This window comes from Crinia signifera, chromosome 19 (assembly GCF_055691185.1).
Source record: "Crinia signifera chromosome 19, ASM5569118v1, whole genome shotgun sequence".
Classification (NCBI taxonomy): Eukaryota; Metazoa; Chordata; class Amphibia; order Anura; family Myobatrachidae; genus Crinia; species Crinia signifera.
In genome coordinates this window covers 17,377,838-17,392,524 of record NC_139226.1, presented here as the reverse complement: position 1 = coordinate 17,392,524, position 14,687 = coordinate 17,377,838, and positions in this window count along the sequence as shown.

Here is a 14,687-nt window from a genome sequence, read left to right as displayed (position 1 = left end):
GAGCAGGGTGTGTGTGTTGGAGAGCAGGGATCATAGAGTGGGGTTGCTGAGGCAGGGTGTGTGTGATGGGAAGCAGGGAGTACAGATGGAGCCGGGCTTGTCTTTGCAGGGGATGTCGATGCGACGCCAGCCGCCATCCCCCACCACCCGCCATCTGTATCTGCGAAAGGGGACGCGTGCGCACGAGATGCGCGCGTCCCCTTCCAACGGCTTCCCCCGGGTCCCCGCCGGCTTGTCGGCGGTCACCCGGGGTCCCCTCCGCCTCCACGCACCCCCCCCAACCCTGTCCGTCTCTCTGAAGTGGAGACAGACCGGGTTTCCGTCGCCCCGCCGCACGGAAACTGAGACGCGCGTGCGCGTAAGACGCATGAGCATCTCAGTCAGATAGAGAGCCGGGCTGCTGGCGGATCGCCAGCGGTGACAGTCTGACGATTCACCAGCAAGAGGGAGCCCGGCTCCATCTGTATATGATGGTTAGCAGGGGGCATATAGTGAGGTGGGTAAGACAGGGTGTGTGTGTGTAGGGTAGCAGGGGTGTGTGATGAAGAACAGGGACATAGAGTGGGGTGGGTAAGGCAGGGTGGGGTGTGTGATGGAGAACAGGGGCATAGAGTGGGGTGGCTGAGGCAGGGTGTACAGTATGTGAAGGATAGCAGGGAGCCCAGAATGGGGTGGCTGAGGCAGGGTGTGTGTGTAGGGTAGCAGGGTGTGTGTGATGGGGAGCAGAGGGCACATAGTGGGGTGGCTAAGGCAGGGTATGTGTGTGTAGGGTTGCAGGTGGTTTGTGATGGAGAACAGGGGCATAGAGTGGGGTGGATGAGGCAGGGGGGTGTGATGGGGAGCAGGGGAAATATTGTGGGGTCGCTGAGGCAGGGTGTGCGTGATGGGCAGCAGGGGGTGTTTCAAGGAGAGCAGGGGGCATAGAGTGGGGTAGCTGAGGCAGGGTGTGTGTGATGGGTAGCAGGGGGCATAATATAGTCAGATGCCAGGGGTGTGATGGGGAGCAGGGAGCAAAGAGTGGGGTGGCTGAGGCAATGCATGTGTGATGGGCAGCAGGGGGTGTTTGAAGGAGAGCAGGGGGCATAGAATGGGGTGTCTGAGGCAGGGTGTGTGTGATGGGGAGCAGGGGGCATAGAGTGGGGTGGCTGAGGCAGGGGGTGTGTGATGCGTAGCATGGAGTGTATGATGGGGAGCAGGGGGTATAGAGTGGGGTGGCTGAGGCAAGGGAGGTGTGATGGGTAGCAGGGGGCATGGAGTGGGGTGATGGAAGCTGCGGCTGTGTGATGGGTAGCAGGGAGTGTTTGATCGGGTGCATGGAGCATACAGTAGAGTGGCTGTAGTAGGGGGTGTGATGGGTAGCAGGGGGGTGTGTGATGGGGAGCAGAGGGTAAAGAGTGGAGTGGCTGAGGCGATGGGGAGCAATGTGCATAGGGCCTTATTCTGGTTCACTCTTAGCGGCAAATTCCTTCTCAAATGGACAAAACCATGTGCACTGCAGGTGGGGCAGATGTAAAATGTGCAGAGAGAATTAGATTTGGGTGAGTTATTTTGTTTCTGTGCAGGGTAAATACTGGCTGATTTATTTCTACACTGCAATATAGATCTCACTTTGATGAAAAATTCCACCCAAATCTAATTCTCTCTGCCCACATTTTATATGCACCACCTGCAGTGCAGCATGGTTTGTCCATTTGAGAAGGAATTTGCCTCTAAGAGTGAACCAGAATAAGGCCCCTAGAGTGGGGTGGCTAAGTGAGTAGCAGGGGACATGCAATGGGACACAATTGTAAATTAAAACTGAAAAAAGACTATCTCGTTGAGAGTAATATTCGAGTAACGCAATGACTGAATAGGAAATGGAGAGGATTAAACATCCCGAGGTTGGAAATGGCCTTGTGATAGCAGGTAACATTCTTATCCAATAGTGGGGCAGAGGAAAAGGGGTCATTTGGGTTAATAAGAAGTGGTTTGGGGAGGAGTCATCCTCTTTCATTTTTGATCCTCCCAACCACTCTACCTTTTTTTGGTGGTTGTTTTGACTTTTGCGTTAGCTGTCCTGTCGGGAAAGAACAGCAGGTTACCTGTTATGAGGCATATATGGATGGTTGTTAATGAATTGATTGTGTTTTTGACTCTGTATATATTGCTGGACCACCTAAACGGGGTCAGCAACATCACCCAAATGGGTGGCTACTGATGGTTGAATGGACACATTTTGATGTGGTTAGCTAATTGGGCTGTATTGTGTAGCTTAGTTTTAGAAGAAGGGTATGAATTTAATCATTCTTTCTCTGCCACCATTTATTTAATCCATATATTCATAGATAATTAAAACTAGAGTTTACTTGAAATAAATCAGATAACATTCTCTGTCAAACCTAAGACTACGTGTCGTTATTTTCGATAACTTAATAGTGTTTTTATAAGGTTCACATACAAGGTCATTCATCAGCAGCTAAGATGTTTATTGCTGGCTGTGGAACTGAAGAAACAATTTTAATACCCAAAATCCCAAATTCCCTCAAATTTACCATTTCATTTTTATTTATTTATTTACAGTTTCTTATACAGCGCAGCAAATTCCATTGCGCTTTACACCTGATGACAACACTGAAAAAACAAACTGGGTAAAACAGACAGACATAGAGGTTGGAGGGCCCTGCTGCAAGCTTACAATCTCTAGGGATATAGGAGGGCACCAGTAATAGCATAGCAGTCCTACCAATGGTAAACAAGACCATTTCCCAATAACGGTTCACGTTGCCATTACCATAAATAAAGCGCAAAGTCGAACGCGTGATACAGATCTGTTTGCTGATGTGGCCCGCAGAACGGACCCCTTCATTAGCATTCAAGCAGTTGTGTACGCCTACACATCCACTCGCATGCAGCCGCACAAAGGACCATTTGATGGTCGCTCACCATCGGAAGATTAATCCACGCGCTCACAATGAAAAGAAAGCCAGGATTTACTTTTCTTTTTTCAATGGGAACACCCATAAAACGATGGGCATTCCCATTGACCATTGATCCCGGCAAGTGTGAAACTTGCTGGAGCCGCTCGCTCCTGGGATTTGCATATCTGCTTATTCACAAAAGCAAAGAAAGAGGGTGTGCCGGCGCTGGCTGCTTCAATAAGATGTACTCAACGGTTTGAAAAAGTATAAATTTTTATTTGACACAATATTCTATCCATACATTTCTAAAATACAAATATGTATGCATACATAAATAATAAAACTATAAGGTAATAAAAATGAATATAATATTCAATAGGTGCTGTAGGATTTTTGATGTGAGCAATTTTGCGCAATAGAGTTTATTCACACAAGCGCATGAAGAATAACTGACCATCGAACAGGAGAGAGAATTTGGCCTACAGCGAGCGAGTCTGAATCAGCCCCATGTTTGTAGAGTTCTATTTAAAATTCCAAATGTAATATAATTGTACTAATAAAACTGCTCCTATGAATGCATACCTCCCAACTGTCACGATTATAGCGGGACAGTCCCGATTTTCGGGTCCTGTCCCGCTGTCCCACCCGCGGCAGGCATTGTCCCGCTGCGGGGGGGGGGGGGGGGGGGGTGGCAGTTGAGAGACCCCCAATCTAATAGAATAGACGTCTATTCTCGTATGAAAATGAGGTTGCGGCTAATTAGCATAGGCTGCACCCTCATTTGCATACGCCCCGCCCTATTTCCCCAACACAGAAGTCAGGAGGTATGTAAATGTATATAACAATCTGCATGCCATGTAGTATAACCGTACATTAATATACCTTCTATATGTCATGTATTACATTATGTCTTCTCCCGTATGCTGTATACAGGATCTGCTGCACCCCAGACACAGTACTATAAATGTATATAACACTGCATGCCGTGTAGTATAACCGTACATTATATACCTTCTATATGTCATGTATTACATTATGTCTTCTCCCGTATGCTGTATACAGGATCTGCACCCCAGACACAGTACTATAAATGTATATAACACTCTGCATGCCGTGTAGTATAACTGTACATTATATACCTTCTATATGTCATGGATTACATTATGTCTTCTCCCGTATGCTGTATACAGGGTCTGCTGCACCCCAGACACAGTACTATAAATGTATATAACACTCTGCATGCCGTGTAGTATAACCGTACATTATATACCTTCTATATATCATGTATTACATTATGTCTTCTCTCGTATGCTGTATACAGGATCTGCACCCCAGACACAGTACTATAAATGTATATAACACTCTGCATGCCGTGTAGTATAACCGTACATTATATACCTTCTATATGTCATGTATTACTTTATGTCTTCTCCTGTATGCTGTATACAGGATCTGCTGCACCCCAGACACAGTACTATAAATGTATATAACACTCTGCATGCCGTGTAGTATAACCGTACATTATATACCTTCTATATATCATGTATTACATTATGTCTTCTCCCGTATGCTGTATACAGGATCTGCTGCACCCCAGACACAGTACTATAAATGTATATAACAATCTGCATGCCGTGTAGTATAACCGTACATTATATACCTTCTATATGTCATGTATTACATTATGTCTTCTCCTGTATGCTGTATACAGGATCTGCTGCACCCCAGACACAGTACTATAAATGTATATAACAATCTGCATGCCGTGTAGTATAACCGTACATTATATACCTTCTATATGTCATGTATTACATTATGTCTTCTCCCGTATGCTGTATACAGGACCTGCTGCACCCCAGACACAGTACTATAAATGTATATAACAATCTGCAAGCCGTGTAGTATAACCGTACATTATATACCTTCTATATATCATGTATTACATTATGTAATCTCCCGTATACTGTATACAGGATCTGCTGCACACCAGACACAGTACTACAAATGTATATAACAATCTGCATGCCGTGTAGTATAACCGTACATTATATACCTTCTATATGTCATGTATTACATTATGTCTTCTCCCGTATGCTGTATACAGGATCTGCTGCACCCAGACACAGTACTATAAATGTATATAACAATCTGCATGCCGTGTAGTATAACCGTACATTATATACCTTCTATATGTCATGTATTACATTATGTCTTCTCCCGTATGCTGTATACAGGAGCTGCTGCACCCCAGACACAGTTCTATAAATGTATATAACAATCTGCATGCCGTGTAGTATAACCGTACATTATATACCTTCTATATGTCATGTATTACATTATGTCTTCTCCCGTATGCTGTATACAGGATCTGCTGCACCCCAGACACAGTACTATAAATGTATATAACAATCTGCATGCCGTGTAGTATAACAGTACATTATATACCTTCTATATGTCATGTATTACATTATGTCTTCTCCCGTATACTGTATACAGGATCTGCTGCACCCCAGACACCGTACTATAAATTTTTCTGGAAAGGTGGAATTGAAATGGGGCGCTCCTGTGATTCTGCTGCCTTTATTTCCAAAACCGTGGATCAATCCCTATTGATCCATTGGTACAAGTGAAAAAATGGAGGGTGGGGTTTAGGAAAAGGTGGCGCTGAATAAATGAAAAAATACTTATCTTTTCATTGAAATTCTTTTCGATTTCTGATGCTTTTCCTTCTTTAATCGGCTTTCAATAAGGTGGATGCATGAAAAGATAAGAATTCAGAAAAAAAGAGGGATGTGATGGTCTGCTCTTTTGCAATAGATATTTAGAAGAACATCCACCATCAGCAAGGGGGCGTACCTTACTTACAGTGAAATGTTATAAGATACATATGTAAAGGTTTCTTTTCAAATGGTGGGTGCGTACCCGTACTCACGAGGTATTGAGTGATGACACTCCTTGAAAGGTTTCTTTCAGTTGTTCCTTTTCATATAAAAAGAATGAATGGTGTGCAATTCTCTTTGTAACAAGTCAGAATTTATTTTAAAAGTAACACACATCCAAAAAAGTAAAAATTATATTTAAAATATATCCTTTTTCTCTTTCAGTGAAATGAGGGAGGTAAGGAGATCAGGTCTTTGATCCACAGTGTAATACCGGTATACACCCAGATGTTATGTGGTGGGATCTTACCTTTTCTCCAGCCTTCACCTCACGCACTTACAGATTTTAAAGGCAATGTCCTCCTGCCAACGCGTTTCGAGCTGTGGCTCTTTATCAAGGCATGGAGGTAATGCTGGTTGACATCATATTTATAGGGTATCTTAAAAATGGCCGAACTTCCTGTTCCTGTCTATTCATTAACTGTGTTTTTTATAGTTTTACTTTGTGGTGCACATTATTATCCTTTATAAATACTTAGATATTTGTTTTTAACAGTGTATCTCTAAAATGAGTATAAATAAGGGCTTTATTTCTAAATTATCGTCTTTTTCCCGCCAAAATACGGAGGTTCCGTCCGGGGTATATGGGAAATGTAGTTTTTTGGCAAGTGAATTAAGCTTAACACTTATCTCGCCCGCCTTGCGGGGTTTATTGGGCGCCAGGTATTCTGGGGAATGTAGTTTCCTTATCTCGTGCTGTATCTCCGTGACCGGAAGTGGTCATGGAGCTTTGTTAGATTTCTGGATATGGTGCTTTTACGCAAGATAATGGATATCTTGTAGTTCTAAGCTTAACATTTATCTCGCCCGCCATGCGGTGTTTACTGGGCGCCAGGTATTCAGGGAAATGCAGTTTCCTTATCGGATACTGTATCTCCGTGACCGGAAGTGGTCACGGAGCTCTGTTGGACTTCTGGGTAAGGTAGTTCACATAAGATGATGGATGTAGCGTTGCTTGAAGTGTCGCCGGAAGCGCGTCACTCATTCCGGCACTCTGGGGATTGTAGTCAGTTTAATAGGGAGGAAAACTTCTCATTCAGGTAAACGTCTGAATCTCCCGGAAGTTGTCACCTTATTCTTGACGTTTCCTTCTGGGAAATGTAGTCTTCTGGACGCCGTGGATGTTCAATGTGATTCTTACAGTTTTGATATATACACCATAGTTATTTAAAAATAAACGATAAAGTCTATGTTTAAACGGGCAATCAAAGAGGATTATAATGATAATATTCTGTTTCCGGATTTCTTCTAAATAAAAGCATAGAGTTGTCATGGTTACCCTTATGTGGTAATATCATTAGTCCATATTTTATTTATTTTTACTCTGAAAAAATAGAGAGAAAGGGGGTAAGGATATGAATATCAATTAATAAATACATAATCAATTACAATCAGTATAATAAATATATATAACGAGATCCATAAAATGAGAAGAAAAATAAAATTTACATGAAAAAAGGAGGAGGAATGTAGTTAGTACAGGGTTATTACGTCTTAAAGAAACCATTTTAACTCAAAATCGTTGTTTAAACCTGAGGGCTTCAGAGTTTTTAAATCAAAAATCAGTCTCATTTCTGTCTTTGCGAGATTTGATTCAATATTTTTGTCTCTCCAAGTACTTTTTATGTGTCTCAGGCCAATGAATTTTTTGATGTGTTCAGGTCCACAATTATGGGTTAGTCTAAAGTGATTGGATAAATGATGAGTTTGCAGTCCTTTTCGAATGTTCCGCAAGTGTTCAGATAATCTTATTTTTAATGCCCTAGTTGTCCTGCCAATGTAACTTAGACCACATGAGCATTCTATCAAATAAATGACATTTTGTGTATCACATGTGATAAAGTCCTTGATTTTAATTTTGGTGTTATTGACTGTGACCTCTGTATATTTGGAGATAGGGTCCTTAATATTTCTGCAACCCAAACACATGCCACATCTATAGAATCCTTTTGATCTGACAAGATTTCTTGTGGTTGTTGGAAGTGCGCTGCGTACTAAGGAGCTTTTAAGGTTTTTTGACCTCCTGTAAATGAAAGATGGTTTTTTGGGGATGATTTCTTTCAAAACGGGGTCTCTAGTTAACAGGTGCCAATTTTTTTATATTATTTTCTCCATTTGTTTAAACTGGGTATCATAACCTGTGATTAGAGCCCACTTCGCTTTATCTTTGTTATGTTGAAGGGTTTTCTTATCTTTATTCTCCCCTTTCAGGAGGTCTTCTCTCTCTCTCCCCATTATTTCTTCCATAACAGGTGCGAGATCTTCATCCTTGTATCCTTTTTCTATGAAGTTATCCTTCATTTCTGACATTTGTTGTCTGCAGACTTGTTGATCACTGCAGTTTCTTTTAACACGCAGGAATTGTCCTTTCGGGACCCCTTTCAACCATGTCGCATGGTGTTGACTGTCTGTAGAGATGTATGTGTTGGTATCCGTCGGTTTTTGATAAGTTTTTGTATTGATCTGATTATTGTTGATGTAAATTGTTAAATCCAAAAAATTGATTTGTACATTACTGAGGGTTGCTGTTAATTGGATATTAAAATCGTTGATGTTTATGGTATTCAGAAATTCATTTAATTCAGTTTCTTGGCCTTCCCAAAGAATAAGAATATCATCGATATACCTATACCATTTCTTTATCTTCTCGCCCCAAACTACGCTCTGATAGATGTGTGTTTCTTCCCAATAATTCATAAAGAGATTAGCGTAGCTTGGGGCGAATTTCGTGCCCATTGCTGTGCCCGATCGTTGTAAGAAAAAGTCACCATTGAAGAAAAAATAATTATTTTCTAGAATGAATTTCACTGCATCCAGAGTGAATTCTTTTCTTTCCGGAGTGAGTTCTGTTTTGTCTAGGGACCATTTTAGAGCCTCTAAGATGGTCCCTAGACAAAACAAAACAGAACTCACTCCGGAAAGAAAAGAATTCACTCTGGATGCAGTGAAATTCATTCTAGAAAATAATTATTTTTTCTTCAATGGTGACTTTTTCTTACAACGATCGGGCACAGCAATGGGCACGAAATTCGCCCCAAGCTACGCTAATCTCTTTATGAATTATTGGGAAGAAACACACATCTATCAGAGCGTAGTTTGGGGCGAGAAGATAAAGAAATGGTATAGGTATATCGATGATATTCTTATTCTTTGGGAAGGCCAAGAAACTGAATTAAATGAATTTCTGAATACCATAAACATCAACGATTTTAATATCCAATTAACAGCAACCCTCAGTAATGTACAAATCAATTTTTTGGATTTAACAATTTACATCAACAATAATCAGATCAATACAAAAACTTATCAAAAACCGACGGATACCAACACATACATCTCTACAGACAGTCAACACCATGCGACATGGTTGAAAGGGGTCCCGAAAGGACAATTCCTGCGTGTTAAAAGAAACTGCAGTGATCAACAAGTCTGCAGACAACAAATGTCAGAAATGAAGGATAACTTCATAGAAAAAGGATACAAGGATGAAGATCTCGCACCTGTTATGGAAGAAATAATGGGGAGAGAGAGAGAAGACCTCCTGAAAGGGGAGAATAAAGATAAGAAAACCCTTCAACATAACAAAGATAAAGCGAAGTGGGCTCTAATCACAGGTTATGATACCCAGTTTAAACAAATGGAGAAAATAATATCAAAAAATTGGCACCTGTTAACTAGAGACCCCGTTTTGAAAGAAATCATCCCCAAAAAACCATCTTTCATTTACAGGAGGTCAAAAAACCTTAAAAGCTCCTTAGTACGCAGCGCACTTCCAACAACCACAAGAAATCTTGTCAGATCAAAAGGATTCTATAGATGTGGCATGTGTTTGGGTTGCAGAAATATTAAGGACCCTATCTCCAAATATACAGAGGTCACAGTCAATAACACCAAAATTAAAATCAAGGACTTTATCACATGTGATACACAAAATGTCATTTATTTGATAGAATGCTCATGTGGTCTAAGTTACATTGGCAGGACAACTAGGGCATTAAAAATAAGATTATCTGAACACTTGCGGAACATTCGAAAAGGACTGCAAACTCATCATTTATCCAATCACTTTAGACTAACCCATAATTGTGGACCTGAACACATCAAAAAATTCATTGGCCTGAGACACATAAAAAGTACTTGGAGAGACAAAAATATTGAATCAAATCTCGCAAAGACAGAAATGAGACTGATTTTTGATTTAAAAACTCTGAAGCCCTCAGGTTTAAACAACGATTTTGAGTTAAAATGGTTTCTTTAAGACGTAATAACCCTGTACTAACTACATTCCTCCTCCTTTTTTCATGTAAATTTTATTTTTCTTCTCATTTTATGGATCTCGTTATATATATTTATTATACTGATTGTAATTGATTATGTATTTATTAATTGATATTCATATCCTTACCCCCTTTCTCTCTATTTTTTCAGAGTAAAAATAAATAAAATATGGACTAATGATATTACCACATAAGGGTAACCATGACAACTCTATGCTTTTATTTAGAAGAAATCCGGAAACAGAATATTATCATTATAATCCTCTTTGATTGCCCGTTTAAACATAGACTTTATCGTTTATTTTTAAATAACTATGGTGTATATATCAAAACTGTAAGAATCACATTGAACATCCACGGCGTCCAGAAGACTACATTTCCCAGAAGGAAACGTCAAGAATAAGGTGACAACTTCCGGGAGATTCAGACGTTTACCTGAATGAGAAGTTTTCCTCCCTATTAAACTGACTACAATCCCCAGAGTGCCGGAATGAGTGACGCGCTTCCGGCGACACTTCAAGCAACGCTACATCCATCATCTTATGTGAACTACCTTACCCAGAAGTCCAACAGAGCTCTGTGACCACTTCCGGTCACGGAGATACAGTATCCGATAAGGAAACTGCATTTCCCTGAATACCTGGCGCCCAGCAAACACCGCATGGCGGGCGAGATAAATGTTAAGCTTAGAACTACAAGATATCCATTATCTTGCGTAAAAGCACCATATCCAGAAATCTAACAAAGCTCCATGACCACTTCCGGTCACGGAGATACAGCACGAGATAAGGAAACTACATTCCCCAGAATACCTGGCGCCCAATAAACCCCGCAAGGCGGGCGAGATAAGTGTTAAGCTTAATTCACTTGCCAAAAAACTACATTTCCCATATACCCCGGACGGAACCTCCGTATTTTGGCGGGAAAAAGACGATAATTTAGAAATAAAGCCCTTATTTATACTCATTTTAGAGATACACTGTTAAAAACAAATATCTAAGTATTTATAAAGGATAATAATGTGCACCACAAAGTAAAACTATAAAAAACACAGTTAATGAATAGACAGGAACAGGAAGTTCGGCCATTTTTAAGATACCCTATAAATATGATGTCAACCAGCATTACCTCCATGCCTTGATAAAGAGCCACAGCTCGAAACGCGTTGGCAGGAGGACATTGCCTTTAAAATCTGTAAGTGCGTGAGGTGAAGGCTGGAGAAAAGGTAAGATCCCACCACATAACATCTGGGTGTATACCGGTATTACACTGTGGATCAAAGACCTGATCTCCTTACCTCCCTCATTTCACTGAAAGAGAAAAAGGATATATTTTAAATATAATTTTTACTTTTTTGGATGTGTGTTACTTTTAAAATAAATTCTGACTTGTTACAAAGAGAATTGCACACCATTCATTCTTTTTATATGAAAAGGAACAACTGAAAGAAACCTTTCAAGGAGTGTCATCACTCAATACCTCGTGAGTACGGGTACGCACCCACCATTTGAAAAGAAACCTTTACATATGTATCTTATAACATTTCACTGTAAGTAAGGTACGCCCCCTTGCTGATGGTGGATGTTCTTCTAAATATCTATTGCAAAAGAGCAGACCATCACATCCCTCTTTTTTTCTGAATTCTTATCTTTTCATGCATCCACCTTATTGAAAGCCGATTAAAGAAGGAAAAGCATCAGAAATCGAAAAGAATTTCAATGAAAAGATAAGTATTTTTTCATTTATTCAGCGCCACCTTTTCCTAAACCCCACCGTACTATAAATGTATATAACAATCTGCATGCCGTGTAGTATAACCGTACATTATATACCTTCTATATGTCATGTATTACATTATGTCTTCTCCCGTATGCTGTATACAGGACCTGCTGCATCCCAGACACCGTACTATAAATGTATATAACACTCTGCATGCTGTGTAGTATAACCGTACATTAATATACCTTCTATATGTCATGTATTACATTATGTCTTCTCCCGTATGCTGTATACAGGATCTGCTGCACCCCAGACACAGTACTATAAATGTATATAACAATCTGCATGCCGTGTAGTATAACCGTACATTATATACCTTCTATATGTCATGTATTACATTATGTCTTCTCCCGTATGCTGTATACAGGAGCTGCTGCACCCCAGACACAATACTATAAATGTATATAACACTCTGCATGCCGTGTAGTATAACCATACATTATATACCTTCTATATGTCATGTATTACATTATGTCTTCTCCTGTATGCTGTATACAGGATCTGCTGCACCCCAGACACTGTACTATAAATGTATATAACAATCTGCATGCTGTGTAGTATAACCGTACATTATATACCTTCTATATGTCATGTATTACATTATGTCTTCTCCCGTATGCTGTATACAGGATCTGCTGCACCCCAGACACAGTACTATAAATGTATATAACACTCTGCATGCCGTGTAGTATAACCGTACATTAATATACCTTCTATATGTCATGTATTACATTATGTCTTCTCCCGTATGCTGTATACAGGATCTGCTGCACCCCAGACACAGTACTATAAATGTATATAACAATCTGCATGCTGTGTAGTATAACGTACATTATATACCTTCTATATGTCATGTATTACATTATGTCTTCTCCCGTATGCTGTATACAGGATCTGCTGCACCCCAGACACAGTACTATAAATGTATATAACACTCTGCATGCCGTGTAGTATAACCGTACATTAATATACCTTCTATATGTCATGTATTACATTATGTCTTCTCCCGTATGCTGTATACAGGATCTGCTGCACCCCAGACACAGTACTATAAATGTATATAACAATCTGCATGCTGTGTAGTATAACGTACATTATATACCTTCTATATGTCATGTATTACATTATGTCTTCTCCCGTATACTGTATACAGGATCTGCTGCACCCCAGACACAGTACTATAAATGTACAGTATATAACAATCTGCATGCCGTGTAGTATAACCGTACATTATATACCTTCTATATGTCATGTATTACATTATGTCTTCTCCCGTATGCTGTATACAGGACCTGCTGCATCCCAGACACCGTACTATAAATGTATATAACACTCTGCATGCTGTGTAGTATAACCGTACATTAATATACCTTCTATATGTCATGTATTACATTATGTCTTCTCCCGTATGCTGTATACAGGATCTGCTGCACCCCAGACACAGTACTATAAATGTATAAAACAATCTGCATGCCGTGTAGTATAACCGTACATTATATACCTTCTATATGTCATGTATTACATTATGTCTTCTCCCGTATGCTGTATACAGGAGCTGCTGCACCCCAGACACAATACTATAAATGTATATAACACTCTGCATGCCGTGTAGTATAACCATACATTATATACCTTCTATATGTCATGTATTACATTATGTCTTCTCCTGTATGCTGTATACAGGATCTGCTGCACCCCAGACACTGTACTATAAATGTATATAACAATCTGCATGCTGTGTAGTATAACCGTACATTATATACCTTCTATATGTCATGTATTACATTATGTCTTCTCCCGTATGCTGTATACAGGATCTGCTGCACCCCAGACACAGTACTATAAATGTATATAACACTCTGCATGCCGTGTAGTATAACCGTACATTAATATACCTTCTATATGTCATGTATTACATTATGTCTTCTCCCGTATGCTGTATACAGGATCTGCTGCACCCCAGACACAGTACTATAAATGTATATAACAATCTGCATGCTGTGTAGTATAACGTACATTATATACCTTCTATATGTCATGTATTACATTATGTCTTCTCCCGTATGTTGTATACAGGATCTGCTGCACCCCAGACACAGTACTATAAATGTATATAACACTCTGCATGCCGTGTAGTATAACCGTACATTAATATACCTTCTATATGTCATGTATTACATTATGTCTTCTCCCGTATGCTGTATACAGGATCTGCTGCACCCCAGACACAGTACTATAAATGTATATAACACTCTGCATGCCGTGTAGTATAACCGTACATTATATACCTTCTATATGTCATGTATTACATTATGTCTTCTCCCGTATGCTGTATACAGGATCTGCCGCACCCCAGACACAGTACTATAAATGTATATAACAATCTGCATGCCGTGTAGTATAACCGTACATTATATACCTTCTATATGTCATGTATTACATTATGTCTTCTCCCGTATGCTGTATACAGGATCTGCCGCACCCCAGACACAGTACTATAAATGTATATAACAATCTGCATGCCGTGTAGTATAACCGTACATTATATACCTTCTATATGTCATGTATTACATTATGTCTTCTCCCGTATGCTGTATACAGGGTCTGCTGCACCCCAGACACAGTACTATAAATAGCAAAGGTCTTAGAAGCCGAATGATATGCATTGTTATAGGCAAATTTGGCTAGCGGCAAAAAATGTACCCAATCATCCTGTAATTTGGACACAAAACACCTTAGATATTGCTTGAGAGACTGGTTCAATTGTTCAGTCTGCCCATTGGCCTGCGTATGAA